The 27,770-nt window shown below is 42.4% G+C and overlaps 2 protein-coding genes across 5 annotated transcripts in view; both read right to left on the bottom strand.

Annotated features, from left to right (window-relative positions):
- Positions 1-3,169, bottom strand: part of SEMA6A (semaphorin 6A) — a 133,835-nt gene extending 130,666 nt beyond the window's left edge. For 3 of the 4 annotated variants that reach the window (XM_050793039.1, XM_050793043.1, XM_050793046.1), the window contains exon 1: positions 3,074-3,169. The gene's annotated coding sequence lies outside the window, so the exon portion shown is untranslated. The remainder of the gene's footprint in view (positions 1-3,073) is intronic. The other variant, XM_050793042.1, reaches the window with a different exon arrangement.
- The window catches only part of ATG12 (autophagy related 12), a 1,142,999-nt gene that overhangs the window by 831,080 nt on the left and 284,149 nt on the right, over positions 1-27,770 (bottom strand). The gene's annotated exons all lie outside the window — the stretch shown is intronic.

The following is a 27,770-nucleotide window of genomic DNA, read 5'->3' as shown; positions in this document are numbered from 1 at the left end:
CTCCTCAGAAATGATTTTCGGTATCTGCTTAACATTTACATATGTGGATTATATGTGTTACTGAGAATGTAGCACAGCTCTAAAAGGTGATAGCTGCAAAACCTAACATATGGGGAAGGTTGTCACCCACAAACACTGTAAATAAGAAACATAAATAAAGTAGAATGCTTCTTTACAACAAGTTGAAAAATGACTTCTAACCCAAAAGTAAGATTTTAAATTTGATGTTCATTCTTTCCTGCTTTAGACTGGTTTGCAAAGTGCCTCATTCAAGAACGTCCTAAAACCAAAATAGTAACAGGGACCAAGGGTTACTCAAGATTCAAATAAAAATTACCATACACACAAGCATGGGTAAACAAAATTCAAATAGCTAGTGCAATTATTTTTTAATAGATAGTTTAGGTTAATAGGTGGAGACATAGTTCTGCCACTGTATTTAAGGTTAGGTTAATAATTAACTTTGGTGCCTGGAGTAGTTTAATCAAAGCTTACTGTAAATCATAAAACTGCTCCATGCAGACTAAGCACAGCATTAAAAAGTCATACAAAACTCTTGCAATCTTGACCTCTGGTAGCCATTTGGGTATGGTGTAATAAAGTGTAGAGTATTTTCATTCAGAATTAAACATAGGCATCTTTACTTTGGGGAGAAAACGTAATTAAATAATTAATTAAACCACCAGTCTTCCCCGCCATCACTGTAGCGTACCACGGACTCCATGCCCAAGATGTGTCCACCAGGGGAAGGACGACGGACAATTTCAGGACTAAAGAAAGACAAGGCATTGCATTGGGAGTTATACCTGATGTAAATGACGAGTTGATGGGTGCAGCACACCAACATGGCACAAGTATACATATGTAACAAACCTGCACGTTATGCACATGTACCCTACAACTTAAAGTATAATAATAATAAATAAATTAAAAAAAAAAAAAAAAAAGACAAGGCAAAGGCACTCGACCTTCCCATCCTGGAAAGACTTAAAAGCCAGCGCTGGGGGGCATTAAATAGCTTTTCTGAGACCTGTTGGCACAACACTGCAAGTGGATTAAATGGCTTTTCAGATCTGAGGTAAAGAAAGTTGTGCCTACAAGCGCGAGTGTGTGCGTGTGTGCGTGTGTGTGTCCTTGCGCGCCTGTGTTTTAAACCTTTCACAGATCGCATTCAGTAGCGTAAAAAAGCTGAGCGCAAAAAAAGGAGCGATCCCACTGTGGCTGTGCCTGGCCACCGCAGTTCCAAAGCAGCCACCTTTCTCTCCAAGACCGACGCGGAACAGCCTGCAGGGCTCCCCATTGCGATGCAGGCCGGAGGCTCCCTGGAAGTGCTTGCCCTGGCTGTGAAGACAGCGCCTCCAGTCTCCCATCCTGCCCCGCTCCACGCACACCTGGCTCTGCTTCGCCCCTCCCTGGAGAGACACACTGGGAAATCGTGCGCGGGGCGCAGATGGCTCGGGATGCTGCGCTTGGAGCTGGCTGTTTGCAAGCCAGCAAGTCCCGGCCTGTGTCCACACGCACCTTCGTCACAGCCTCTGTCCACAGTGGCCGTACCTGCCTCCAGGTCCTGCTTCCCCATCCATCCCTTCCCCGACTTGCCCAGCAAGTACTGCAGGGCCAGGAGGTTCCACTCTCCAAAGGGCCGGGTTCTAGCTCCTAGCTGCATCCGGAGCTGTCCGCATGATTCCCTCCAGGTCCAGCTTCCCTCAGACTGCACACGCTGAGCCCCAATCCGGTCGTGCCTGCCGCCTGGCTTTCAGGGAAACTTTCCAGAAGCGCCTGGTCTACTGACCCCGCCGCTGTAAAGTGGGAGGAGGCGCTGGGCGGAGGGGCGGCGAGGGAGCGGGAAAAACAGCGGAATCCCGTTTCCTTTCCCGACGTCCACAACTACCGGACCGCTCCCTGGCTCCCCCCGTACCGCTAGGGTCGTGCGAGGAGGGAGGAGACCTCAGGATCCTGTTTTGCACTATCTCCCCAGCGAGGAGCTGAGCAAAACGCGGAGAATCGGGACAAGAGACACTTCCCGCCCCATCAGGATCAGGCAGGGTGGGTGGGCACTACCCCGCTTACTCTCCAGCGCCCCACTGCTCCCATGGCAGCGCCCTAGGACACAGTGAGGAGTCGGGACAGAGCCCTTGTCTGGGTTTCAAACCCAGGGCCATCTCCTGCCAGGTCTCTCACCCTTCCCCCTCCTGGGTCATCTTTCCAGAGAGAGACCGCGCTGATCCAGGAGGAGGGCGTACCGTGCGCCAGCCCGGTGCAAAGGGCTCGGTGTCTCATGAGGGACGCAGTGGCGACGGGCTATATCCTTGCAGCTCGAGTTGGGAGCTGCGGAGGAGAACAGGACCCAGGGCGGGGGCGCCGCGTCACCCGAACGGCTGCTCCCGGACACTTATTCGAGCAAACAAAGCCTGGAACCTCTGGTGGCAGCGGCCACAGGAGCCAGGATCTCACCAAGAGACAGGGCGCGCGGGTGCCCAGGGCCATTACAAGTTTCTCGCACTCCACGGAGCCCAGCCCAGACCCCACACTGACAACAAAAGATTCTCTCCGCTTCCACACCGTCTCCGCGGAACCCCTTCTCCCACCTGGCTCTGGACGAAAACAGCGCTGTTCTACCCAACCCCCTCCAGCCCTCGAGGGCAAAACCCCTTCCTCCGCCTTCGACACCGGGCCAGGGAGCTTCCGAGAATCCCACCCTCTAGAGCCCGCTCTGCTCCCTGCTTGGCCCGCGTGAGGATGAGCCTTGGGTCTCGCACACACACACACCCCCGGGAGGAACAGCCATACGCGCCGTCGCGGCCCGGGGCGGCGCCGGGCGTGTGCGCAACGCGGGTGGGAAAGCTCTCGACTTGTAGCCGGGCGTACTCTGGGGCGCGGGGCTTGGAGGAAAGGCAGGCAGGGCTCACGGTTCCCCCCCAGGACCGGGTAACGCTCGAGAAACAGAGACACAAGACAAAATAAAACGCAGGCACCACAAAGCCGACAGCACGCGCTAGCCACGGCCCCGGAACCCTCAGGCTGGAGTTCTGCTGCCCGGGAGGTGGGGAGCGCCGGGGCGCCCGGGCCGTACCTTTTCGGTGCATCGACGGACAGGCGGCCGGGGCTCGGAGCGGACTGGTACAGCGTGTATCCCATTTAGTAATCCATTATCGAGGGGATCTCTCCGGGCCGCGGGCTGCGCTCTCTCCTTCGCAAGCCTTTGTCATTCCTACATGTGTGCTTGTCTCTTTGGGGGAAATAGTCGCGGCGACTACTTTCTGGGATGCAAACGCGATGTGTTCATCTCCAATGACGAGCGGAGAAGGGGAGAGGAAAAAAGAAAGAAGCCAAAAAAAAAAAATAAAGAAGAAAAAGAAAAAGAAAACAAGGAAGAGGGTAAATGTTCAAGAAACTCTTCTCCAAATGCAAATTCCACTTGGATTCCACTCCGGTGAGTCCCCTTGGTGGTGTCTGCGCCGATTAACAAGTCATTTCAGGGCGGGGGGTGGGGCGGGGGCTGGGGCAGGGGTGCAAGGCTCTGGCCCGGCTCTGCGGCCGGGAGCGCGGTGCCGCGGGTGTGGTGATGCTGGACGCTGCTACACGCTGCTAAGCGGGCATCGCGGGCGACCGGCACCGCGGAGGAGCGCCGCTGCTGGGTCCCGAGCGCCTGGGCAGCCGAGTGCGCGGGGAGCGGAGTTGGAGGCAGCCTCACCCCGTGCCGCTCACTACTCCTCTGTCACCGGAGAGGCCGCCGCTCCCGGGCGGAGCCAAGTCCCGGACTGGATTGCGCAGATCGGACTCTCCTCCCGCTACTCCGCCTACTTTGGCTGGCGTCTCCTCCGACCCAAAGGAGAGCTGTGGTGTATGTGAGTGTGAGCGAGCGAGGCAGAGGTGGGGAAACTACGCAGGTGGAGCCTTGGACCAACTGGCCAGCGCCGCTTCCTTCCACCAGGATTCCTGGCCCCACCGCGCGCTAGGCGGAGGCTCAGCGGGGGCGACTGGGGAGGTGAGCCCAGCCCTCACCTCCCCCACCCCCACATCTGCTCTAGCTAGGAAAGGAAAAAAAAAAAAATCCCGGACAGCATTGCTGAGTCCTGCCAAATCAGAAAAATAAATAAAAATAGACGTAGTGCAGGAGCGAGTTACAAGAAAGGTTTTGTTCATCGATTTTCTTAAATGGAAAAGTTTTAAAGGATGAGGGTAAGTGAACGTCGAGCCTTTCTGATTCTGATTACTGTTATCAGGAGGTAGATTCCAGAAGCGATGGACGCTCTACGTAGCTAGAAGAATTGGATAGAAGCCGGTGCGGTTAAATATACACTTGGAAGATAAGAACACAGCTATTAGTTACGCACATACACACGTTAATAAAGCATGTGAAGTAAGCAAATAAACTACAGTGTAGAGAATGGCGTTTTTAACGAAGGCGATCTATCTTAAAACTTCTTAAAGTTTACATTGTGTGGACTGGTCTTAGAAATAAGTAAACTTCAGAAATAACACGCAAACAATTCCAGTGAGAACCCAAAAGCTTTATGGAAGAAGAAAATCGCAACCACTTCCAAGGCGCTATTGTTATGATCACACGAAGAATGGCAGGCACTGCCTTCTTTCACCACTTGAACTTTCAGTAGCTACAAAGTCTTGCAGTTACAGGCTTGTGCCAACTCGTCGGGTCACACCACGTTCCCCTCCCCCTGCCGCTGCGCCCCGAAAGCAACTGCGCGCCGCGACTCTTGCTCCCCAAGGGGTCTTCGCCGATGGTGAGGACCTCAGTCGCAACCTTTAAACAAAGTAACACCGGGCGACCCAGCAGTTCTCGGAGAGATATTTACTGGTCATGGAATTGGCTGAGAAAAGCCAAGTGCGGAGGTCGGGGTCCCAGTCGCACTTAGGCCGAGTTCCTTTATATTGGAAACTGTACCTGTTCCCTAATTGGGACTAGGACCACTAGTAAGTCCATGTTCCCTTTTCTGTCGCTTCTGCAAGTACAGACATCTGCTCAAGAGGCTTCACGAAGAATAAATGCACACGGGTCAACACCTATTTCCCCCCACCACTACCACCACCTGGAAAAGGTAGGGAGAATGGTAGGAAAAAAAAAGAAAAAAAATAAGGACTTCTGCTGTTCTCCAGAACTGTCAGCAGGGGCCGCTATCCCCACCTTTCCCGGGCAAAAGCCGCTACAGACCTGGGGTAGTGGGGGGCGCGGCCCTAGGTGCGCGCGCAGCCCCCGGGGCTCCGAGAGACGGCCTCGGGAGGGGGTTGGGGAGTGTGGAGCGGTGGGTAGGATTGCGCATTCCCGCGGGTTGGGTGGGGGCCGGCTGCGGGACGTCTCCTCAGAATCCCGCGGGGTTCGGAGAAGGATCTGGAGGCCAAGACGGCTCGATACCCGGCTGCGCTATTTAACACCCAGATTTTGGCTGATGACTGCCGGGTCAGTGCGAGCTGGTCCCCTAGCTCGTCCGTGCGCTCCAGGCGCGGTACTGCTGCCGGGTAGTCCGGCCCCTTTGGCCTCCGGGGTTTTCTGTCCCGCGCTCCACCCAACCCCGGTCGCCGAGGCTCATTCTTCGCTCCCCGCCGCTGATTTACATGCTAATTGTGTCTGGGAAAAGTTCTTTAATTGGTAGAATTAGGCAGAGCAAACGAATTGTTTCACAGGCCGAACCAAATTAATTTCGAGTTTAGCTCCTTCCCTTAGAGAAACAAATAATTAGGTTGTTTCATTTGCTTTATGGATATACTGGAAATGCCCCACAACGAGTTTCCGGATATTGTTTAAAGGGACATTATTTTTAATATTAATACTTGCATGTTTACTTTGTAGTAACGCTGAGCCAAGAAGCGAGCGGTTAAATTTACCTCATTTAAAATTATAACATACGAGAGTTAAATAATTGGAGTCTACTTTTCACGGTGAAGAAATACCCCCCAGAATCTTCCTAGCACTCGCTAGATCCTAGTCTCACCATCCAAGTAGGAGCCGGTCCTTCTGACCACGTGATATTACATTTCCACCTGCCAGAAGAGATGCTCCCGGAGCTGGAAGAAAAGCCAGCTATTGTCAGGCTCCCGAAACCCTCAGGGGAGCACCTGTGGGGAAGCCAGGCGATGAAATCTCATGATGTCATTTCCCCATATGTGCGCCTCAGACTCACTTCCAGAAGCCTGCCATACGTTTTCAGTAAAACCACTGCCCCTTGAAAGCCTTTGAAGTCTGCAATTTATACCCTGTCCCTTCAGGGAAAGAAAGCCAAAGAGTTAAAGAATCACAGAGTGATTAGAAGGAGACTTCACTGTGTTTTTTAAAGTGACATAAAATGCAGTGTTTAAGGCCCCGGTCTCTGGAGGCTATCTGCGGTTAATGTAACTTAGCTGGTGATCCTGGGCAAGTCACTTATCTCTCTGAAGTCCCAGTGAATTCACCTGTAAACGGGGATTCTTACTCTACTCACTTCCTGAGGAGCCTGTGGATTACATTAGATGGTCTTTGTAAATCTGGAGTCTGAGGCATACACTGCTTTGTAAAGGTTAAGTGTCACATTGTCATTCTTGCCATCCTCCACATCAGTCCTACCATCACATTTTACGGGAGTCACATGGTGGCCCAGCGGAAAGAAGTGGCTTGACCTGTGTCAGTGATTGGGTCAGGGCTGAAAGCTACCTGTAACAACTCCTCCTCCCCTTCTTAAATGCCTGCATGACAGTTCCTGCTTTCTTCAGATCACCTGGAAAAGTGGGAGGAAGATTAAAATAGAAAGATAAACTCAGGTTCCTGGCAAAGACCACATCTAGCTGTTGGATCAGAATATCTGCTTTGAGACAAAAAGGAGTAATGAACTTGGGAGAAGGGGCTGCTGCTACTCAGTTCCTTGAGGGTTCATGGGGGTACACTTGGAGAGCACAGTTTGTACATTCAGGCCATTATCATTTATCATCGAGAAACCTATCTGTACCCTCAGCCCCTTCTCCAGAGTTCCCTCCACCTCTTTGCCTTAAGTCAGTGGTTTTAAAATCCACTTGCACATTAGATGACCGGGGAGCTCTTCAGTGATGCAAATCCCCAAGCTCAAGATTCTCATTCATCAAGAAGGACTGGGACCTGGGCATGGGTAGGTTTTAAAACTCCATAGATGATTCTCATTTGCAGCCAGGGATGAGAACCACTGTCACATTAAATCCTGGCTGTGTTCTAGACCAATTACTTGTCCCTAGCCTTTTCTTGTTCGGGGCTGTTTCTTCTTCTTGTCCCTTTATTCCTCTTCACAAAGAAAATGAGGTCCATGTCCTTGCTTCTCATGCTGCTTTCAGGCTGTTTCTCCTCCTCTAAAAACCTCTGACTGACCTCGGTAGCTAAACTCTACCAATACATTTGTGGTCTCATTTTATCAAATTCTTCAAAGACTTTATTTTCATCCTATCTGTCCCTCTACCTGTCATCACTCATGGTAGTGTTAGCATCCATATAACCACTGACCCTCTGGTTTTTCCATTTCTTGCCTTATTCATCTACGTTGTCTTTCTACTTGCCTCCTCCAGGCTTCATGCTGGGCCCCATCTTCCAGATCACTAATTCTGACATCCTGCTTTCCAATCACTTCTTCTCCTTCAATCTTCCTTGCTCATGCACCCCCCCTGCATTCACTCTGATTTCTTGAGGACCTCCAGATTGTGGGTTTTGCTTCTCTCTCGATCCACCTATTCTCTCCTTTTTTCATTCCTCTCTTTGTCTAGCATAGCTTCATAGTATCAGTTCCTCTCTCTTGCAAATACTCCATTTGCTGCTCTATCTTTTGGTCAACATCTATGTGACTAAAAGCTAGTTCTGAAGTGTGTAAACATCAGCCGTCTCTGCTCCTGAACTAGGCAGCTGAAGCCTGCTGGAAAAAAATGTCGATAGGTTGTTATCAACCTCAGTCTCATCCAAAGCACCGCCTTATCTCAGTTAGTTTCTGACTTTCTCCCCTTAACCAGCTGTCTCACCCTTCATGCCTCATACTTCCCTGAAAAAAGATAACAGTCTATCAGAAGGGAACATTTTTGCTTCTGTACTTATTATTTTTTTTCCTTCTCTCTCTCTCTCTCTCTCTCTTTCTTTCTTTCTCTCTCTCTCTCTGTTTCTTTCTCTTTCTTTCTTTCTCTCTCTCTCTTTCTTTCTTTTTTTTTTTGATGGAGTTTCACTCTTGTTGCCCAGGCTGGAGTGCAATGGCACAATCTTGGCTCGCTGCAACCTCTGCTTCTTGGGTTCAAGCAATTCTCCTGACTCAGCCTCCCAAGTAGCTGGGATTACAGGTGCCTGCCACCATGCCTGGCTAATTTTTGTATTTTTAGTAGAGACGGGGTTTCACCATGTTGGCCAGGCTGGTCTCGAACTCCTGACCTCAGGTGGTCTGCCTGCCTTGGCCTCCCAAAGTGCTGGGATTACAGGTGTGAGCCACTGTGCCCGGCCTGTACTCATTATTTTCCAAGTGTCTCTTGTGAAGGAGGCAGTGTCCTTCCTCCAGTAGGAGGCCAGTCCCTCCTTATGTTCTCAATAATTCACACATTCTCAGAAATTCTGTCCCATTGTCTCCAGACCCTCTCCTGAATCTGCCCATCAGCATGTAAGCAAGCTTCAGTCTTTCCCATCTTAGAAACAGTCTGCCTTGGTCACCGGGTGTGGTGGCTCACTCCTGTAATCCCAGCACTTTGGGAGGCCAAGGCGGGCAGATCATGAGGACAGGAGATCAAGACCATCCTGGCTAACACAGTGAAACCCCATGTCTACTAAAAATACAAAAAAAAAAATAGCCGGGCATGGTGGTGGATGCCTGTAGTCTTAGCTACTCGGGAGGCTGAGGCAGAATGGCGTGAACCCGGGAGGTAGAGCTTGCAGTGAGCCGAGTTTGTGCCATTGCACTCCAGCCTGGGGGACAGAGTGAGACTTGGTCTCAAAAAAAAGAAAAAAAGAAAAAGGAAGAGGAACAGCCCGCCTTGGATCCCATTTCTTTCAAGCTACTCTCTTCTCTCCTCTCTTTCAAAGCCAGACAGCCCCAGAGATTGTTGACAACCAGTGTTGCCACTTCGTCCTCTTTCATCTACTCAGTCCTCTTTTGCTAGGCTTCAGTGACATTCATGACAGTAAATACAGTGGATATTTTAACATTTTCGTTTTATTTGAATTATCAGCAACAATGAGCTTGTTTCTTGTGAAATACTCTCTGCTCTTGGCTTTGATGACACACCACTTGTCTCTTGGTACTCCTGTCACTTTTTTTTTTTAACTTAGTTTTTCTTTTGAGGAAATTGAAAGATTGTCAAAGAATAATATAACCAACATCCCAATTTTCATTACTCAGAATTAATGACTCTTAATATTTTGTCATTTTTGTTTACCGTCTGTATTTTAAGAAATAAAACATGGTGGATAAAACTTAACTTCCTTATCATCGACGTCTCTTTCTTACTCTTATTTTCTTTTTTTATAAGTAATGATACTATGAGTTTTCTGTATATCCTTACATTTTGTTCTGTACTTTTACATATGCCATATGTATCTGTAACCAATATATAGCAATATTTTTGGTTGCTTTTTCTCCCAAATTAACATTAAATTCGATTCTCTCTTGTCCTCTTATTCATTCTCTAGATTGTAGCCTAAGTGATCTTTGAAAGATGCACATCTGATCACATCAAGCCCCTGCTTAAAACACCTCAGAGGCATCCATAGACACCCTCAAACCATAATACAGCCTTAACACTGTGCGTGATGAGTTTCTTGCCTATCTCTCTGGTCTCATCTCTGCTGTGCTCCCATCACTGTCTCCCTTTCTTGCAGCATCACTGGTGTTTCAGTTCCTGGAAAGCTCCATGTTTCTTCTTTATAACTACAGGCCTGCCCTTGTGCTCCTGCCTGGAATACTGGAACTTCCCCTTCTCCCTGTTTATCTGACTGACCTCTACTCATCCTTCAATGTCCCTGCCTCAAACAAGACTTCCTTGATAGCTGGCTGGGATGGTGGCTCACGCCTGTAATCCCAGCACTTTGGGAGGCTGAGGTGGGTGGATCACAAGGTTGGGAGATCGAGACCACGGTGAAACCCCGTCTCCGTTAAAAATACAAAAAATTAGCCGGGCCGGTGGCAGGTGCTTGTAGTCCCAGCTACTCAGGAGGCTGAGGCAGAAGAATGGCGTGAACCCGGGAGGCAGAGCTTGCAGTGAACCGAGATTGTGCCACTGCACTCTAGCCTGGGCGACAGAGCGAGACTCCGTCTCAAAAAAAAAAAAAAAAAAAAAGACTTCCCTGATAGTCTAGAATAGATCATATTCCCTATTATGTATTCTCGAAGTACCCTGTGAATTTACTTCACAGTACGTATCAGATATTACAGCTAGTATTAATATTTAGTACAATTATTTGTTGAATGCTTCTCCAGCACTTAACCAAGAGTTAGGGTACATAAAGGAGGGCATGAGTTACTGAAAGCAATGAGTTCCTTTTCAAGGATTCAGTAGGATAAGGAATAGATCCTTTGATGGAATAGGACCATTTAAAAAGGAAAAGAAAAAGAAAACACTAGAAATATATTATGCTCTTCAGATTTTGAGATTCCAGTTCTAAGGATGAACAAAATCTAGGCTTTCTCCCAACACTGAATTTTGACTGTAATGTGTCTAATTTGCTTTTTGAATGGAGAGAAAAAGATTTATAGATGAAAGTGATGAGTACATATAACAATTACAGAAACAAGATGCTTGAAAATAAGATTCAATAAGAATTTAAATAGAACTCTAGAAGACTCGTGGAAGGAGATAAACTGCAATTTGAATTCACTGGGAACAATGTCAGAGCATCTCCAAGGACCAGCTCTACCAGCAAGCTAGAGTTTGCTAACAGTGATTTACTGTCTGCCCCCTCCATGAATAGCTTCATGGTGGGCCCCCCACCCTGTGTATAACAATCATTCCACTGTACCACAGTAGAGCTTTGGCTCTATTCACTTCTGATATCAAATTATTGTTTGGGAAATTAAGAGAATGGTAGATTAGAAATAAGGTAATGAATGAACAATACATGTTAAGTAAACCAGAACTCCATTTTTTTCCTCCACAAAAGCTCTTTACATTTAGTTGAAATCTCTAGTTATGTAACACAGAGCAAAGACTGTCTTCAGCCCTGTTTTCTTCTGTCCGTTCCAAAATAACTTCTTTTAATTGCCCCACCTACTAATATTTGGGCTTAAAGATATCTACTGGGATGTGAGTTTGTTTAAAAATGCAGTTACCTAAATGTAATTTATACTTTTCATAACCAGATAAACTGGTTGATTAAGTACCACTTTGGAATTTGCTATTTGGCTTAAAGAATGATGAAAATTAAAATATACTTGATTTTGAGAACTGCCTTTCAAGGCATTTGCTTCCAGGTAGCAAAAGCCCTACTAGAAGAGAAGATTGTTCTGGCACTTGCTTAAATATAAAATTATGCTTCAGTTTGTTCCAATTCTAGTTTTTAGATTATGTGAGAAAATTCTGTACTGATATCAACTGAAAGATTTTTCCAGGCTATTTATTATAATGAATGTGTATTTAAGAGTAATTTTATAACCAGAGAAATGAAGACAACTAAGGGTGTTTTGTTTGCTTTAACATTGAAACTTTAAAACAGAAGACAGCTGTTTTAAACATCTAAACTTAGGCTGGATAATTGGAACAATGAATGTTCTTAAAAAAGTGATATGCTTGGATCTAAAGTACGTTCTTAATGAAGTATAAAAAACTACATTGTTGAATATAAATTTATCATCTGAAAACTCCCCTGTATATATAATTATAAAATATAAGGATGGTTTCCAATATCTTAACTTGATCTTGAATTTTGGATTTTGTGCCTGGGACAAGTCTCTAGTTAATTGTCCTATAAAATGCTAACTAAGCAGCTAGATTTAAGAGTGTTTTCAGATATAACTTTTTGGCTGGAATGAGCTTAAATGATACATTTCAAAATAAATAATATATAATAATGGTACTTTCCAAAAGTTTCAGATGATTCAGTCACTAGTTACCAGTGCCTGATTTGTACTTCGCTAAATATAAGACAAGTAGAACATCTGATGTCAGTTTCTTTGTGAAACCTCTTAAATATATCTTTATTCATAACCAAGTACTTATTAATATAAACTAGAATGTCACATTTTAATGTTTGAACTGAAAACCTACACAAACCTGTTTTCTTAAGAACTACCGTATTGTGTCATTTAATTGTATTATTAAGACTCTTATAAAAACATACATGTTGATTTCCTCATAATTCCTCTCCCTTTCTTTGCATGCCTCAAAGCAATTGAGTCATTTCCTTTCTCCCAGTCGCCTTTTAAAGCCTTTCCTTCTGTTGAAGCAAACTTTTCAAAGTCCCTAAACTTTTTCTCCTCCTCACTATTACTGTTCGCTTCTATTCTCTACTTTCTGAACAAGATTGCAGACTTGGATTTTTAAGTCCAATGTTTGCCTTTTTTTTTTTTTTTTTTTTTTTTTTGCTAGATTCCCTTGTTTTAGGGAATTTCCTCTTTTTGTTTAATTCCTTAGTCAATACATTACTTTTTTAGGTTACTTTTTTTTTTTTTTAATGTAAACTGGTTAGTTATTTTTCTTACAAAACACACCAAATAAACTTTAATAAGAATGGTGTATGACAGTGTTAATTCGCTAACTATGAACCAAGAATTAGCCTTAGACTCCCAGGTTCCTTTCAGTGCGTTGTTGATGAAGGTGACTCAAAATGCAGTGATACTTATCAACATTGCTTCTCCTGATCATGTAGCAACATCCTCCTTCCAGCTGCTCAGACCTCACAATCTTGAGCTGCCCTTGACTCCTCCCTTTTTCCCATTTGTCACATCCAATTCATCAGCAAATCCTGTTAGCCTACCTTCAAAATATATCCAGAGTCTGATCACTTCTCCTTTTCACCATTATCTCACTGGTCCACACCACCATCATTTTCATCTGGGGTTTTGCAATAGCTTTAAAACTGGCCTCCCTGCTTCTGAACTTACCTCCCTAGAATCTAATCCCAAATAGCAGCCAGAATAATCCTTTAACTCATTCATTAAAATCATGTCCATCCTCTGGTCACAATCAGCGTATAAGCCAAAACCCATATCACCTGGCCACTTTTGCAGCTCTCTGGCTTTGTCTTCTCCACTTCTTCCCCTCACTCACTCCGCTCTGGTCAACCTGCCTCCTGCCCATTCCCACCACAGACTCTTGTTTCTCCCTCTTCCTGCAAAACCATTTCCTCGGATATCGGCTCACCCCATCATCTCCTGCAGGTCCTTGCTCCAATGTCAGTGTCTCAGCCAGGCCTTCCCTGACCACATAAATAGCAACTCCCTGTACTGCCTCCTACTCCCCCTTACCCTATTCTACTTTTCTTCATAGCACTTGTTGCCATCTGACCTTGTATATATTTACCTGTTTGTTTAATGCCTGTCTCCTACCACTTAGTGGTAAGCTTCATCAGGGCAGAAATGGACTCTTTCATTAGCCACCATAACCATAACCCCAGCAATTAGAATAGCACCTGGCACATCCTATATCTGCAGTCAATATTTGGTGAGTGAATGAGTGAATAACCACATCTTACCACATTTAATGTCAATCACATTAGGACCACTGAGGCACATACTATAAACTAGGTAATATTTAAAGCAAATGAACAGCTTTCTGTCAAAAAATACTCCCAAATGTAGAGGTTTTTTAAAATGTACTTTATTTGTCTAATGTTGCAGTAGACAACCTGTGGTACTTTTTTTTTTTTTAACCCACTTTGCTGGATGATGCTACTTGCTGGTTATTTCAGATGATCACTTCCACAGACCACAAGGAAAAGGAGAGCTAGCTTTTTGTCATCACCTCCATCTAGACATCTATGATCTATGTTAGTCAGCTGGAGCAGATAAAACAAAATACCACAGGCTCCATGGCTTAAACAACAGAAATTGATTTCCTCAAAATTCTGGAGACTGGAAGCCTAAGATCCAGGTTCTGGGCAATTTGTGTTCTGGTGAGGTCTCTCTTTCTCTTACTGACTTACAGTTCAACACCTTCTCACCGTGTCCTCACATGGCTTCTCTTTGATGCATGAGAGTAGAGAGAGAGAGATGTTGAGAGAGAGAGAGAGAGAGAGAGAGAGAGAGAGAGAGAGTTAGTTCTCTGGTGCTTCTTCTTAGAAAGGTACTAATTTCATAGAGTCAAGGCCCCACCCTATGACCTCATTTAAGCTTCCTTAGTCCTAATACAGTGACACTGGAGATGAAGGTATCAACATATGAAATGTGAGTGAACACAAACATTGAGACCTTAACAGCCTCCCTTTCAGGCATAGCTGAGTCCCGTGCTATCCCAGGCCTGCTCTTGCCTGGGCTGGCTTATGTAAAGGAGGGGCCAGCAGGGCTGTTATCTTGAATCTCACATTCAGAAAAGTTCTCTAATGATCTATTTTGACCTTTTCTTCAAATAATGTTCACGCATACCAAATACATTAAAATGTTATATATAACGTATTTCTATGTATATGAAATATATAAAAATATGCATAACATATATACCCCAAAGCACTGCATTTTTATTTTACAAATTAAATATTAATATTTGCACAGGTGAAGCTTGTTTTAGCACTTCTTGTTTTTTTCATGGAATGGAAGGATGAAAGGTCTGGCTCTATCTCAATATCAGAGAGTCCTTACCTTCTAGATTTGGGTACAATGTCCACCAAGCTGACCATCCTTATTAATCTTATCATCCCAACATTGGCCCTTCCTGGCAGAAATTCTTTCCTATGTTTTACTGTCTATACAGCTGTGTGCTTCTTGTCCCCTAACTGTGACTCCCACCCATCTCTTGCCTTCTAAACCTCCTTTTTATAGTCTTTTCTTCTCTGGGACTTCTCCAAAATGAACAAGGCCTCCCATATCCTCAGTGTCTTCACTGACTCATCTTTCTATCTCCTACTTCACCCCTACTATGGCAGGCAAAAGGATCCCAAGCACTTTGTGGCCATTTTTGGGTGACAAGGACTTTATTAATGTCAGGGTAGATGCAAAAACATGAAACCTGCTCTGCCACGATGGGGTTCACAGAGAAGCCCCTACAGGGGCACAGAGACCTGGTTCTGTAAAATGAGGGACTCTGCTGAGACATTGTTTGGCTCTTGGGGAGGCAGCATATGTGTAAAAAAGCAAAGACTTGAGACCTAGAAAATCCAGGTGAGCTCAGGCAACCCTGAGCTTTTTTTTTTCTTTTGAGATTATGTATCTGAAATCTCCAAGCAGTAAGTGTTTGGAGTACAAAAAGGACCCTAGTGAATAAACATGGCAAGCATGCTCTTGAAGCTTTATGGGGGAATGTGTGATTTCCCCATCAATTGTCCCAGTGTCTTCTGCATTGGCGTAATTCAGGCCTGGGGTCAACTTTCCAGGGTGACTGTGAAAGAGCCCATAATTGAGGCTTACATTTCCTTGCAATCAAACTTGGGTGTGGGGATCAAAGTGCTTGTCACAAAGACACCTTGCAACTTTCTTTGATAATGAATTTGGGACAAAGACTCTATTTTAAAAAAATACACACCAAAAAAGTGGTGATAATGGAAAAGAGAAGATAAACTGAAAACATGCAAAGTTTTTAAAAAGACAAAAGTAGGACATTATCAAAGCAGCACCCTTCTGGGCTGAAATCTTCCCCAAACACTGAAACAATGGCCATGTGGATACTATTCTAAGAGCTTTGGAGTATTACCCCATTCAGTCTTTATAATAATGATTCTAATATGTAAGTCTTTTTATGATTTTCATTCAGCAGACAGGGCAAATGAGGCAACCAAATATTAAGAAGACTTGGCCGAAATTTTATAGGTGTGAAGTGGCCTAGGCAGAGTCAGCACCCGCGCACCTACTGCTCTGCACGGTCAGGCAAAGAGGGTACACATCTTCTACGCAGTTGGTTCCTTGTTTTAGCCCTTAGGGAAAATACACATAAGTCCAAAATGTCTTTGAGGCATGCGTTGTTTAAGGTTACTGTTAATTTAACAAAATATAGGTTGGTCCAAAATGTGTATAATGTTATAACGAATCTTTCTCTAACATAATTTCAGCAAATTGTTTACATTTAAATGTGTACTCATTCAAACAAAAAACAAATTATAGGAAAATCTTAATTACAAAAGAGATAAAGCAGAGGTTGGTAATTTGATTTGTGAAAAAGATTATTTACTTTTGAGAGGGATCAATGTTGAAGAAAGCTCTTGATTCAGGCTTAATGTCTAACCTGACTAAAATTATACTTACAACCTATGTCTGTTGCATGAAGAATGAATGCACCGGAGGTTCTGTGCTTCCAAGTGTGTGGTCAATTTCTTCTGGACAGTGTTGGGCATGGCTGTGTACACCAGTTGATTTTCCTCTTGAGCTGGTTCCAGAAAAAGTGAAATACAAAAATATTTTCTCTTCTTAGAGTATGAGCTTCTAACAACAGCAACAATAAAAATCAACTTTCTGCACTGGGATAACTGACTATTCACTTGGAAAATAGTAAACTTAATTCCTATCTCACACCACTTTCGGAAATAAATTTCAGATGGATTAAATATCTAAAAATAAAAGAAAAACAAAAAATATCAGGGTTAAAAATATGAGGGTTAAATGCGTATATGAGGTAACACAATTATGATCTTGGGGGAGAGAAAGCCTTTTTACGATACTAAAAGCAAAACCTGTAAAGGGAAAAATTAGAAATTGTGACTATTTTCAAAATAAAAGCTTTCCAAGGCAAAATATGCCATAAATAAAGTAAAAAGACAGAAGGCAGATTAAGAGAAAATATTTGAAGCCTAATTTACAGACAAAGGATTAGCATATAGAATATATAAGGGAGTTATACAAATTTAATAAGAATGATAAACTATTTGATAGGAAAAATTGGCAAAAACACATAAAGGGGCAATACTTAGGAAGAAATGAAATTGGTCAATATATATTTCAGATGTTCAACTTCAACATCAATCAGGGGAATACACATTTGAGCAGTAACGTAATATTTTCTTGTACTCATCAGATTGGCAAAGATATTAAAGTTTGATAATACCAAGTGTTGAAAAATAGATGTTGATAATACCAAATGTTCAAGCAACCTCGTAAATTACTAGTGAGAAAATAGATTGGCATAGCCACCTTAGAGGATAATTGGACAGTATCTATTAAAATTTATAATGTACATATTCTGTGACCCAGCAAGACATCTTTGAGAAACATTCACCTTTGTACACAAAAACGCATGTATAAAGATTCTCATCGCAGAATTGTTGGTGACTGAAAAAAAAAAGAAATAAATAATTATCAATAGGTGATAGTTATTTAAAATTGTTAAGAGACTGGGCAGAGATTAGTCAATGGTTACAAAGTTACTGTTAGATAGGAATAAGTTCTGTGTTCTATTGTATAGTAGAGACTAGAGTTAACAATAATAGATTGTATACTTCAAAGTACCTAGAAGACAGGCTTTTGAATGTTCTCATCACAAAGAAATGATAAATGTGTAAGGTGATAGATATGCTAATTACACTGATTTGATCTTTACACAATGTATACATGTAAGAAAATAGCACATTGTACCCCATAAATGTGTACAAATTATATGTCAATCATAAAAAATAAAATAGTTAATAGGATCTGGTAATTATATATTAGAATATTATGCAGCAGTTAAAAAATAACAACTACACATATACTACTATGAAAATTCACCAAGATATATTTTACAAAAAACAAGTTAAATAAGCCTATGTACCGGAGGATTTTTTAAAGTGCACAGAATAAAAATAACTTCATAAATCCATGCGTACATTTTATTTTCTGTTTTAGAAAAAAATCTGAATACATGCTTGTACTTAGAATTGATTATGGAGGTCAGACAAAAACAATAAATAGGGAAAGGATTCCTTATTTAGTAAATGGTGCTGGGAATACTGGCTAGCCATGTGTAGAAAGCTGAAACTGGATCCCTTCCTTATACCTTAAACAAAAATTAATTGAAGATGGATTAAAGACTTAAATGTTAGACCTAAAACCATAAAAACCCAGGAAGAAAACCTAGGCAATACCATTCAGGACATAAGCATGGGCAAGGACTTCATGACTAAAACACCAAAAGCAAGGGCAACAAAAGCCAAAATTGACAAATGGCATCTAATTAAACTAAAGAGCTTTTGCACAGCAAAAGAAACTACCATCAGAGTGAACAGGCAACCCACAGAATGGGAGAAAATTTTTACAATCTACCCATCTGACAAAGGGCTAATATCCAGAATCTACAAAGAACTTAAACAAATTTACAAGAAAAAAATCAAACAACCCCATCAAAAAGTGGGCAAAGGATATAAACAGACACTTCTCAAAAGAAGACATTTATGCAGCCAACAGACACATGAAAAAATGCTCATCATCACTGGCCATCAGAGAAATGCAAATCAAAACTACAATGAGATCCCATCTCACACCAGTTAGAATGGTGATCATTAAAAAGTCAGGAAACAACAGGTGCTGGAGAGGATATGGAGAAATAGGAATGATTTTACACTGTTGGTGGGACTATAAACTGTTCAACCATTGTGGAAGACAATGTGGCGATTCCTCAAGGATCTAGAGCCAGAAATACCATTTGACCCAGCCATCCCATCACTGGGTATATACCCAAAGGATTATAAATCATGCTGCTATAAAGACACATGCACAAGTATGTTTATTGCAGCACTATTCACAATAGCAAAGACTTGGAACCAACCCAAATGTCCATTAATGATAGACTGGATTAAGAAAATGTGGCACATATACACCATGAAATACTATGCAGCCATAAAAACGGATGAGTTCATGTCCTTTGTAGGGACATGGATGAACCTGGAAACCATCATTCTGAGCAAACTATCACAAGTACAGAAAACCAAACACTGCATGTTCTCACTCATAGGTGGGAATTGAACGATGAGAACACTTGGACACAGGGTAGGGAACATCACACACCGGGGCCTGTTGTGGGGTCAGGGGAAGGGGGAGGGATAGCATTAGGAGATATACCTAATGTAAATGTCGAGTTAACGGGTGCAGTACACCAACATGGCACAGGTATACATATGTAACACACCTACATGTTGTGCACATGTACCCTAGAACTTGAAGTATAATAAAAAGATAAATAAATAAATAATAAAAAACTTGATTATAGAGGTCAGAAATGGGCAACAAGCATCTAGGTACATGGGGGTATTGCTATGGACTGAACATGTGTGTACCCCCAAAATTCATATGTTGAATTCCTAACCCCCAGTATGGCTGCATTTGGAATAGGAAGTAATTAGGGTTAGATGAGGTCAGAAGGGGCAGGATGGGGTCCTGAATTGATGGGATTATTGTCCTTATAAGAAGAGACACAGCTAGGCACAGTGGCTCATGCCTGTAATCCCAGCATTTTGGGAGGCCAACGCAGGCAGATCACCTGAGGTCAGGAGTTTGAAACCCGTCTGGCCAACATGGCAAAACCCTGTCTCTACCAACAATACAAAAATTAGCCAGGTGTGGTGGTGGGCGCCTGTAGTCCCAGTTACTCTGGAAGCTGAGGCAGGAGAATCACTTGAACCCAGGAGATGGAGGTTGCAGTGAACTGAGCTCGCGCCATTGCACTCTAGCCTAGGTGACAGAGTGAGACTCCATCTCAAAAAAAAAAAAAAGAAGAGACACCAGAGAACTCTCTCTCCTCTTCCTCAATCTCTTTCTTTTTCTCTTTCTCTTCTTGCACAGCAGGGAGGAAAGTCCATGTGAAGATACAGTGAGAAGGCAAGAAGGCATCCATCTGCAAGCCAGGAAAAGAGCCCTCACCAGAAACCAAATGCTGTGAGAACTTGATCTTGGACTTTCCAGCCTCCAGAACTGTGAGAAAATTAATGTCTGTTGTCTAAGCCACACAGTCTGTAGTATACTGTTATGGGAGCCTGAGCAGATTATGACAGATGTCAAAGAGGTCTTCAGCCTTAGCTGATATGTTAGCTGTAATCTTTTTATGTTTTAGAATGAGAATGTATTTATGTATTACTCATGCAATTAAAACATTAACTTTTTAAAGTCAACTTTCTCTTTCCTTTTCCCCCATAACTGCCCTTTTCCGCTTTATCTTCCTTTGAACAATATTAATCAAGGCCTGTGGCAGATATATACATTCTGAGCCTTCCAGCAAAATTTTTCAAAAAGACCTCTCTTCAGGTCAGAGTCCCTGAAAATAAATCTTCTCACCACAGAACTCAGGGGTGTGTTTATTTATTTTTGTTTAATAAAATATTTATTGAACTTTTAATAAAGTTCAATTAACTTTATTTATTGTAAAACAATATTATACTAACACTGTCAGAAATTTAAAGACCAGACAATTTTCCTCATTATCCCTCCACTGGAAACACAGACCTGATTTCCATTTTTAGGCATTACTTTCTAGGCTATCTATATGCTTACCTTTCTTTTGGTAGTCATCAAATAGTTTATATAATTTTGTACATAACTTTTTTTCACTTACCATAAAACCTTTATAATTGCCATTTTAATGGTTACTCAACATTTTATTTAGTTTTAATTGACTTATCTATTCCCTGGTGGTCAACATCTAGGCCATTTCCAACTTGTTATTATAGATAACGTTGAATAAACATTTTCACATACATGAATTTTAAAATTTGGGTTATTTCCCTAAAATAAGTTTTCAGGGGTATTACTAAACCGCATGATACAAGCAGATTTTATGACTATTGATCAGAATCACTCAATAGAGTTCCAAAGCCTCATGCCAATGGATGATGCCACCAGCAATGTGCAAATATACTCCATTTTCAGCATTGGTAATATAAATGTCAAAGTTTTTGCCGATGTAAAAACTTCAGAGGGGGATTCCTCAGATCATCTAAGACTACTTGGTAAGCTGATTGAAAACCACAGAGATACGTAAAAGGACATGGATTATCTTTTCCAGCTGAGGATCCATCTCCTTTCTCTAGGAACAGCACCTTGAGGCTTCTGCTCTCTCAATCCATATGGTCTGACAGGACCCCAGCCCCACCCTCAGATTTAAGAATTCAGCATATGACCCAGCTTGGTCACGGATCTCTCTTTCTCCTTCTCTCTTCCTTAATTTCTCTCTATCACACACACACACACAGACACACACACACACACACACACACACACACGGGGTGAGGGGTGGATCCGACAACAACCAAAGCAGAGCCAAGAGGAAAGAGTAAGTCCTGGTGACAGTGTTCGAGTCCCTCGATCCAGCTGGCAATGATACCAGTCTACCCCGGGATTCAGGACCACTATATAGAGTTGAGCCAAGTGTGAACTGCAAAGCATTCCCAGCCAAAGGGGTAAACGGGTGCTGAAATCTGTTGTGTGCATCTGGGAGTAAAGGTGTGTCTATTCAGAGAAAGATACTTGTTTATTTTTTTTGTTTCATTTTGCTTTGTTTTGTTTTTTACTAAAAGTTCCCATTGCTTGCCAAGCCAAATGCTCACTCAGGATCCCCTTTTTTCTATTCTCAGAAGGTGCTATGCAGGCTGCCAATAGCTTTGCAGTTATGTGAACCAATAAATCTCCCCTCTTAACTGAAGTCAGTTTGCGGTCTCTTTCTGTCCCTTAGAACTGAATGAATCCTGATTAATACATCAAAGTAAGGGATTTTAAAACTGGGAGAGATCTTAAAAATTCCTGAGTACCTAGTGGATACTCTACAGATGAAGAGACTGAGGAGTTTAGCAACGTGCCCAAAATGATCATACCTCTATGTGAGCAGCAGGATAGCACTAAGAGACTGGTTCAAAGTTAGCTTTCTTTGTAACAGAATATACTGCCCTTCTATTTACTACCCCTAATATCATTTTATAAGTTTGGGTTTGAGAATCGAACACTGCAAAGATGGTTCATCTCCTTTCAGCTACTCTGGCTACAATGCTGCTGTATTGGCCTCTTGGGTATAACTTTGTGACTCAACTACCAGTGTTTCTTAATGACATAAAGATTTGAAAGATATGAAAAACAAAACATAAGATGTGATTTGGTAAAATTATTGCTGTGTATAAGAAGTCAACTCAGAAATTGCCAAAACACTAGTATTAATTTGTGAGAATACTATGATTAAGGAAATTAAACACTTGTACCCTTTGGCCTAACGTTTAAAAAAATAATTTTTAGATATATTTACACCTATCCTTTAGCTGTTATTAAATACTGTTTAATTTGTGTGTGGTTGTTTCCCAGGCCTAAGCAGAAAATTCATCACAGGACTTAGCAGACTCACAGCTAAGTTCTCCAGAGGGGTAGGCCCGGGCCAAGGACCAATGAAATGCTAAAAGGCCTTAGTGTGTCTTCTGACCACGCCCCATTTGGTTCATTACTCCCACTTGTTTCTGATGTTCCTGAATTTTATTTATCCTGGAGAATCTGTCTTCTGCTCCATATGCCTGCTTAAGCTGAAAAAGCAGGGAGCTTTCAGCTTTTTGATAAATATAATGAAAGACTGCCCAATTTATCTGGGATTCTGTCAAAGCCTGTTGTAGTCTCTTCCCAGACAGAAGGGAGTAATTTTCTTCCACCAGACAGCCTTCTCTCAACCCAAATTTGCCCTGCGACAATATCGAATCTGATTATCTGCTAAATTCTATAGATGTCTTCTTGTTTTGAGGCCTAGAGTTTTTGACAGTGAACTTTGAACAAATTACTTTTCAAGGAGTAGGTCCTTGGCCTTCTGCTCATTGTGAAACCCATCTCAACAGAGCTCTCAAACTAGCTCCTCCTCTTATCTCATTTTGCCAGTGAAATGGTATTCAGAGAAAGGCATGGAGTGGGTATTATCAACCCAGAGTAGCCCCTCCTCTCACTAGGAGCTGGACCCTGCCTCCGAGCTTGGATTTTATCTCCTTCTGTGTCTCAGGAAACTTCCACTATCTATGCACCTTTGTATCATGTTTTAATCATGCTCAAGTCTCACTTACCTAAAAAAAAAGTTCTTAATCTAAAATTTCCCTTCAGATATGGCCCTACCTTATTTTCTCCCCTTCATCCCATATTCATTAAAGATTTGTCTGCATGCACCATCTCTACTTCCTGATTTACACCATTCCATATAGGCACCCTTTTTAAATATCTTTCCATAAAAACAGCTTTAGCTAAGGGCATTAGCCAAAGACACCTAAATGACCCAAACACAGTGGATCCTCCCTGAGCACTTGTTAATAATTTCCCTGCTGACTCCTTCTCTTCCATCTGGTCTCCAAACATTTGGGATCTGTACTGGGCCCCCTTTGCCTTTCTTTACTTTCTTACTCATTTCCATGATTTTAAAGACTATCCATATGTGATGACTCCTGAATATGCATCCTCAGTCCATAACTCTCCTCTGAGAATCAGCTCCATATGCTCAATTGCCTGTTTGACACCTCCATTTAGATGCCACATGGACATCATCACCCAAACAGGACTTTGCTTTTCTTCCCAAAAACCTGATCCCTGCTTAGACTTCTCCATCTCTGTTTCTAGACTAGAAGCTCAGGGACATGACTTGATTCCTCTTTACCCCTCATAATTAATCTATCATCAAATCCTGTCTGTATTGTTTCCAAAATATGTCACGTCACTCTCTTCTTTTCTGTTCCAGTGCTACCAGCCCTGTTGAAGTCACTATAGTTTCTCAATTGCTTTGCTACAACTAACTTGTTTCTTGAGTCTAGTCTTGCTTCTGTCTAACCCATTATTCATACTTCATCCAGAATAAAAATACAAATTTCTTTATCGTACTCTGTTGCATAAAACCATTTAGTTATTTGCCACTGAACTTAAATACTTTCCATGATCTACAAGGCTTGGATAATCCTCTAGCATGTAAGTTTCCTGAGGACAGTTATCACTACTGCCTTGTTCTCTATTTTATCCATAGTGCTTAACGTCATATTTAACACATGGAAAGCATTTGATAGATATTTTTGAAAACAAAAAAGAATAATAAGCACTCACCATACTGTATGTGTAGTTTTTAAAAATGTTTTTCTAAACTAGTATGTGAGCGCTGTGGAAAGGGAAACCATGAGTTTTCTTCTTTAACCCTTTATACCTAATAGTTAGCAAAAGGGTTTGTAATAATTATAAAATAATTAGAAATGATGGATGGGCTGTACATGGCAATATAGTTGTATCCAAAAATGTAGTGCAGAGTATAAGAGGTATGAAAGAAATTAGATACTGAACACAAAAATATCTAACACGCAAAATATAATATCTAACACACAAAAATAAAAAATACACGCATGCAGACAGCAGTATACATTTTGCAAAAGCACAAACACAAAGATATACATTACACACATCAGATTGGCTGCTTACAAAAGGAAGTGGATGGGCTTGGGAAATAAGATAAAATAGAAAAATAACTGAAGTAAGTGAGGGAAAATATTTGTTAAAGGAATGATGAATGGATTCTGCAACTGGAATGAAACTCCAAGGTGAGTAAGCATGAATCTTTAAGGGACAGCAAAACAGAGAACTGACTTCATTTATAAAAATCCTTTTGTTACTTGGGGATTTCCTCCAAGGTTTTGAGAATAAAGATGGAAATGAGGTTGCAATGGCCTGGTCAAGTTGTAATATTCTCAGAAAAGTGACTTCCAGATCTGACTTTGCTGGTCTCTAGGAAAGCTGCAGGCATGCCACCACATTCTTAGAGTTTATTTTTAAATCAATTTAATTAGGACAAGTAAATATATGTCATGTGGCACTCATAAGAGAAAAATGGATTATCACATTATATTAATGTGGCTAGGCATTCAAAGTGTGGGACAGTTGTCTTACAATCAAAACCTCAGGCTCTGTACAACATAATTTAAGATTTTTCCGAGGTCATCATATGACATATTTGTGGCTCAGCCTGAGTATACAGTCTGCACTTTTCTGTTTGAGAACCACAGGCTCCAGCACTTAAAGCACCAGAGGAGCCAAAGCAAAATTTAAACATATAAATAGATGTTAATGAACAAAGAAAAAGAAGGCAAAATTGCAATAAATCTCATTATAAATAAATACCAGTATTTTATCAAGGAAGGCCAACCTCACTATCACACTATCATGGGCACATACGTGACACACACAAACACACACACACACTCTTTGTTGTATAGCTTAAATTAGACAAATGTAATTCTCAAAACATCGTGCAACTGCAACTTTTCTTATGAGGTTTACTACTTGGTAACTGCAGCTGTGTTGCATAATTGATCATGAAATATTTATAAATTTAGGGGATTTGATTTCCAAACCTCATCAATGAGTCTCACATATCAATTTAATTGCAATCATAAACTTGTCTTCAGCATCTGGATTACCACATCCTATGTTTCTTGATCATCTTAACTATCTTCATTTCCAAACAGAGAAGGTATTAACTGGGGATCAGACTCCATTTATAAAATATAACCAACATATTCTGTAGTGAGGAATATAACCTGGAGTGTTTTTACTTAGTTGCGGTATCGAATTTGTCACAGGTGGTTTATCTAAATAATAATAACTAGCATTTCTTGAACACTGTTATGTGCTGGATTTGGTTAATCAGAATGGTTGATACAAGTGGTTCTCAAATTTGAGTGTACCCCAGAATTCTCAGGAGGGCTTTGTTAAAAGACAGACTGCAGGTCCCATCTTCAGACTTTCTGAGTTAGCAGGTGCTATGGTTTGGACATGATTTGTTGGCTCCATGAAGTCTCATGTTGAAATTTGGTCCCCACTGTTGGAGGTGGGGCCTGGGGGAGGTTTATGGGTCATGGTACGAATAGCTTGGTGTCATTCTTGAGCAAGTGAGTTCTCACTATGTTCCCATAAGAACTGGTTCTTGTAAAGAGCCTGTCACCTCCTCCTTTCTCTCTTGATTCCTGCTCTTGCTGTATGGTCGGCTCCTCCTGCCTTTCACCGTAAGTGGAAGCAGCCTGAGGCCCTCACCAGAAGCAGATGCTGGTACTATGCTTTTTGTACAGTCTGAAGAACCATGAGCCAAATAAACCTGTTTTCTTTATAAATTACCCAGCCTCAGGTATTCCTTTATAGCAACACAAATGGACTAAGACAACAGGTCAGGGTTCGAGCTTGAGAATTTACATTTCTAACCAGTTTCCAGGTCATGATGATGTTGCTGACCCAGGGACCACACATTGAGAACCATTGGTTTCTGCTATGCTGCAGTAAGAACTAAACTCCAAAGTCTCTTGCTTTTGCTAAGTCCTATGTGGGTGGCAGCCCTCCCTCATGTTATGGCTATACCATGTGCATACACAGCTTCCTTGGTAGCTACAACCCAGGAAGAGAGGGATGGAAGAAGCACAGAATCTCCTTGACCCACCTGGGACGTGGATCCCTTGACTCCCCATCCATTAACTAAAACTCATCCCAGGAGCCTCTGGAGATCCCAGGGATATTCTTTCTGCCACTTGGGTGCTTTACATTTACAGTCCTTTCTTTTCACCACAAAGCTGAAAGGCAGGTGTGCGTACACCGGATTCAGAGATAGAAAATTTGAGCCTCAGGGTAATTAACTACCTTCATAGATTACACAGCTACCAGGTAAGGGGTAGTGGAACCGGGATTTAAATCCATGGCTGTCTAACCACAGAGATGGTGTGATGTCCTCTTCAGACCACTACTCCAAACGTGCTGAAGTGGCTAATTCCACTCCAGGTTGGCATGGAGTACACTGCCTAGGAAACCCATCTGACATCAATAGAAAAGATCTGCAGTTGAGGGCTTGTAGCAGGCTCCTGCCTCAACTTTCTTTTCTTTATTTTCCCCTCCAAGACAGAATCTCTCTCTGTCACCCAGGCTGCCAGGCTGGAGTGGCCCAACCTCGGTTCACTGCAGCCTCTGTCTCCTGGGTTCAAGTGATTCTCCTGCCTCAGCATCCTAAGTAGCTGGGATTACAGACACGCGCCAACATGCCTGGCTAATATTTTTGTGTTTTTAATAGATACGGGGTTTCACCATGTTGACCAGGCTGGTCTTGAACTCCTGACCTCAGGAGATCCGCCCACCTGGGCCTCCCAAAGTGCTGGGATTACAGGTGAACCGCCGCGCCTGGGTTTTCTTTCTATATAGAGTCTGCAACCTGAGAGTCTTTCAAAGTAGAATGAAATAATCTGTGTATTTTCATAGTGTCTTATACTCATGTGATTGCTAGATATTTTGAGGAAAGAAATCCTGAAGGGAGATAAAAAAGATATTTAGAGAATAAAACACTAGATGATGGCAGAAGAAAGGTCATCACAAGTCATGATAGATGGAGTTCTTATTTGGAAACACTGAGGAGAAGTTGAGACTGCCCAGCTCTTAGTCTAATTGGCGATTTTGAGAAGCTTCCAGCCATGTACCTCTTTTCCCTGTTTCTCTATCTACAGCTTGATCCCATCACAAATAATATCTATTTTACGTTTTAAATACAAATTTCAATTGAGTGACTTGGAACACAGTGATACCTACATAACATTTGTGGAAGAGTTTGAACACAATGTTGACATAGTGCTGAGAAAAAAAAATCAAAAAAGTAAGTTGAAGGGTGCTGTTGGGTGTCTCCCACAATGCTAGGGTTTCCCATGCTTCCCAGCCCTTCACGAATATATCCCCACTGCACCCCCCATCCCCTCACCCCTACCCATCTTGCTTAGACAGCTCCTACTTCCTGCTTCCTCC

Source organism: Macaca thibetana, chromosome 6 (assembly GCF_024542745.1).
Source record: "Macaca thibetana thibetana isolate TM-01 chromosome 6, ASM2454274v1, whole genome shotgun sequence".
Lineage (NCBI taxonomy): Eukaryota > Metazoa > Chordata > Mammalia > Primates > Cercopithecidae > Macaca > Macaca thibetana.
This window is presented reverse-complemented; position numbering and strand designations above follow the sequence as displayed.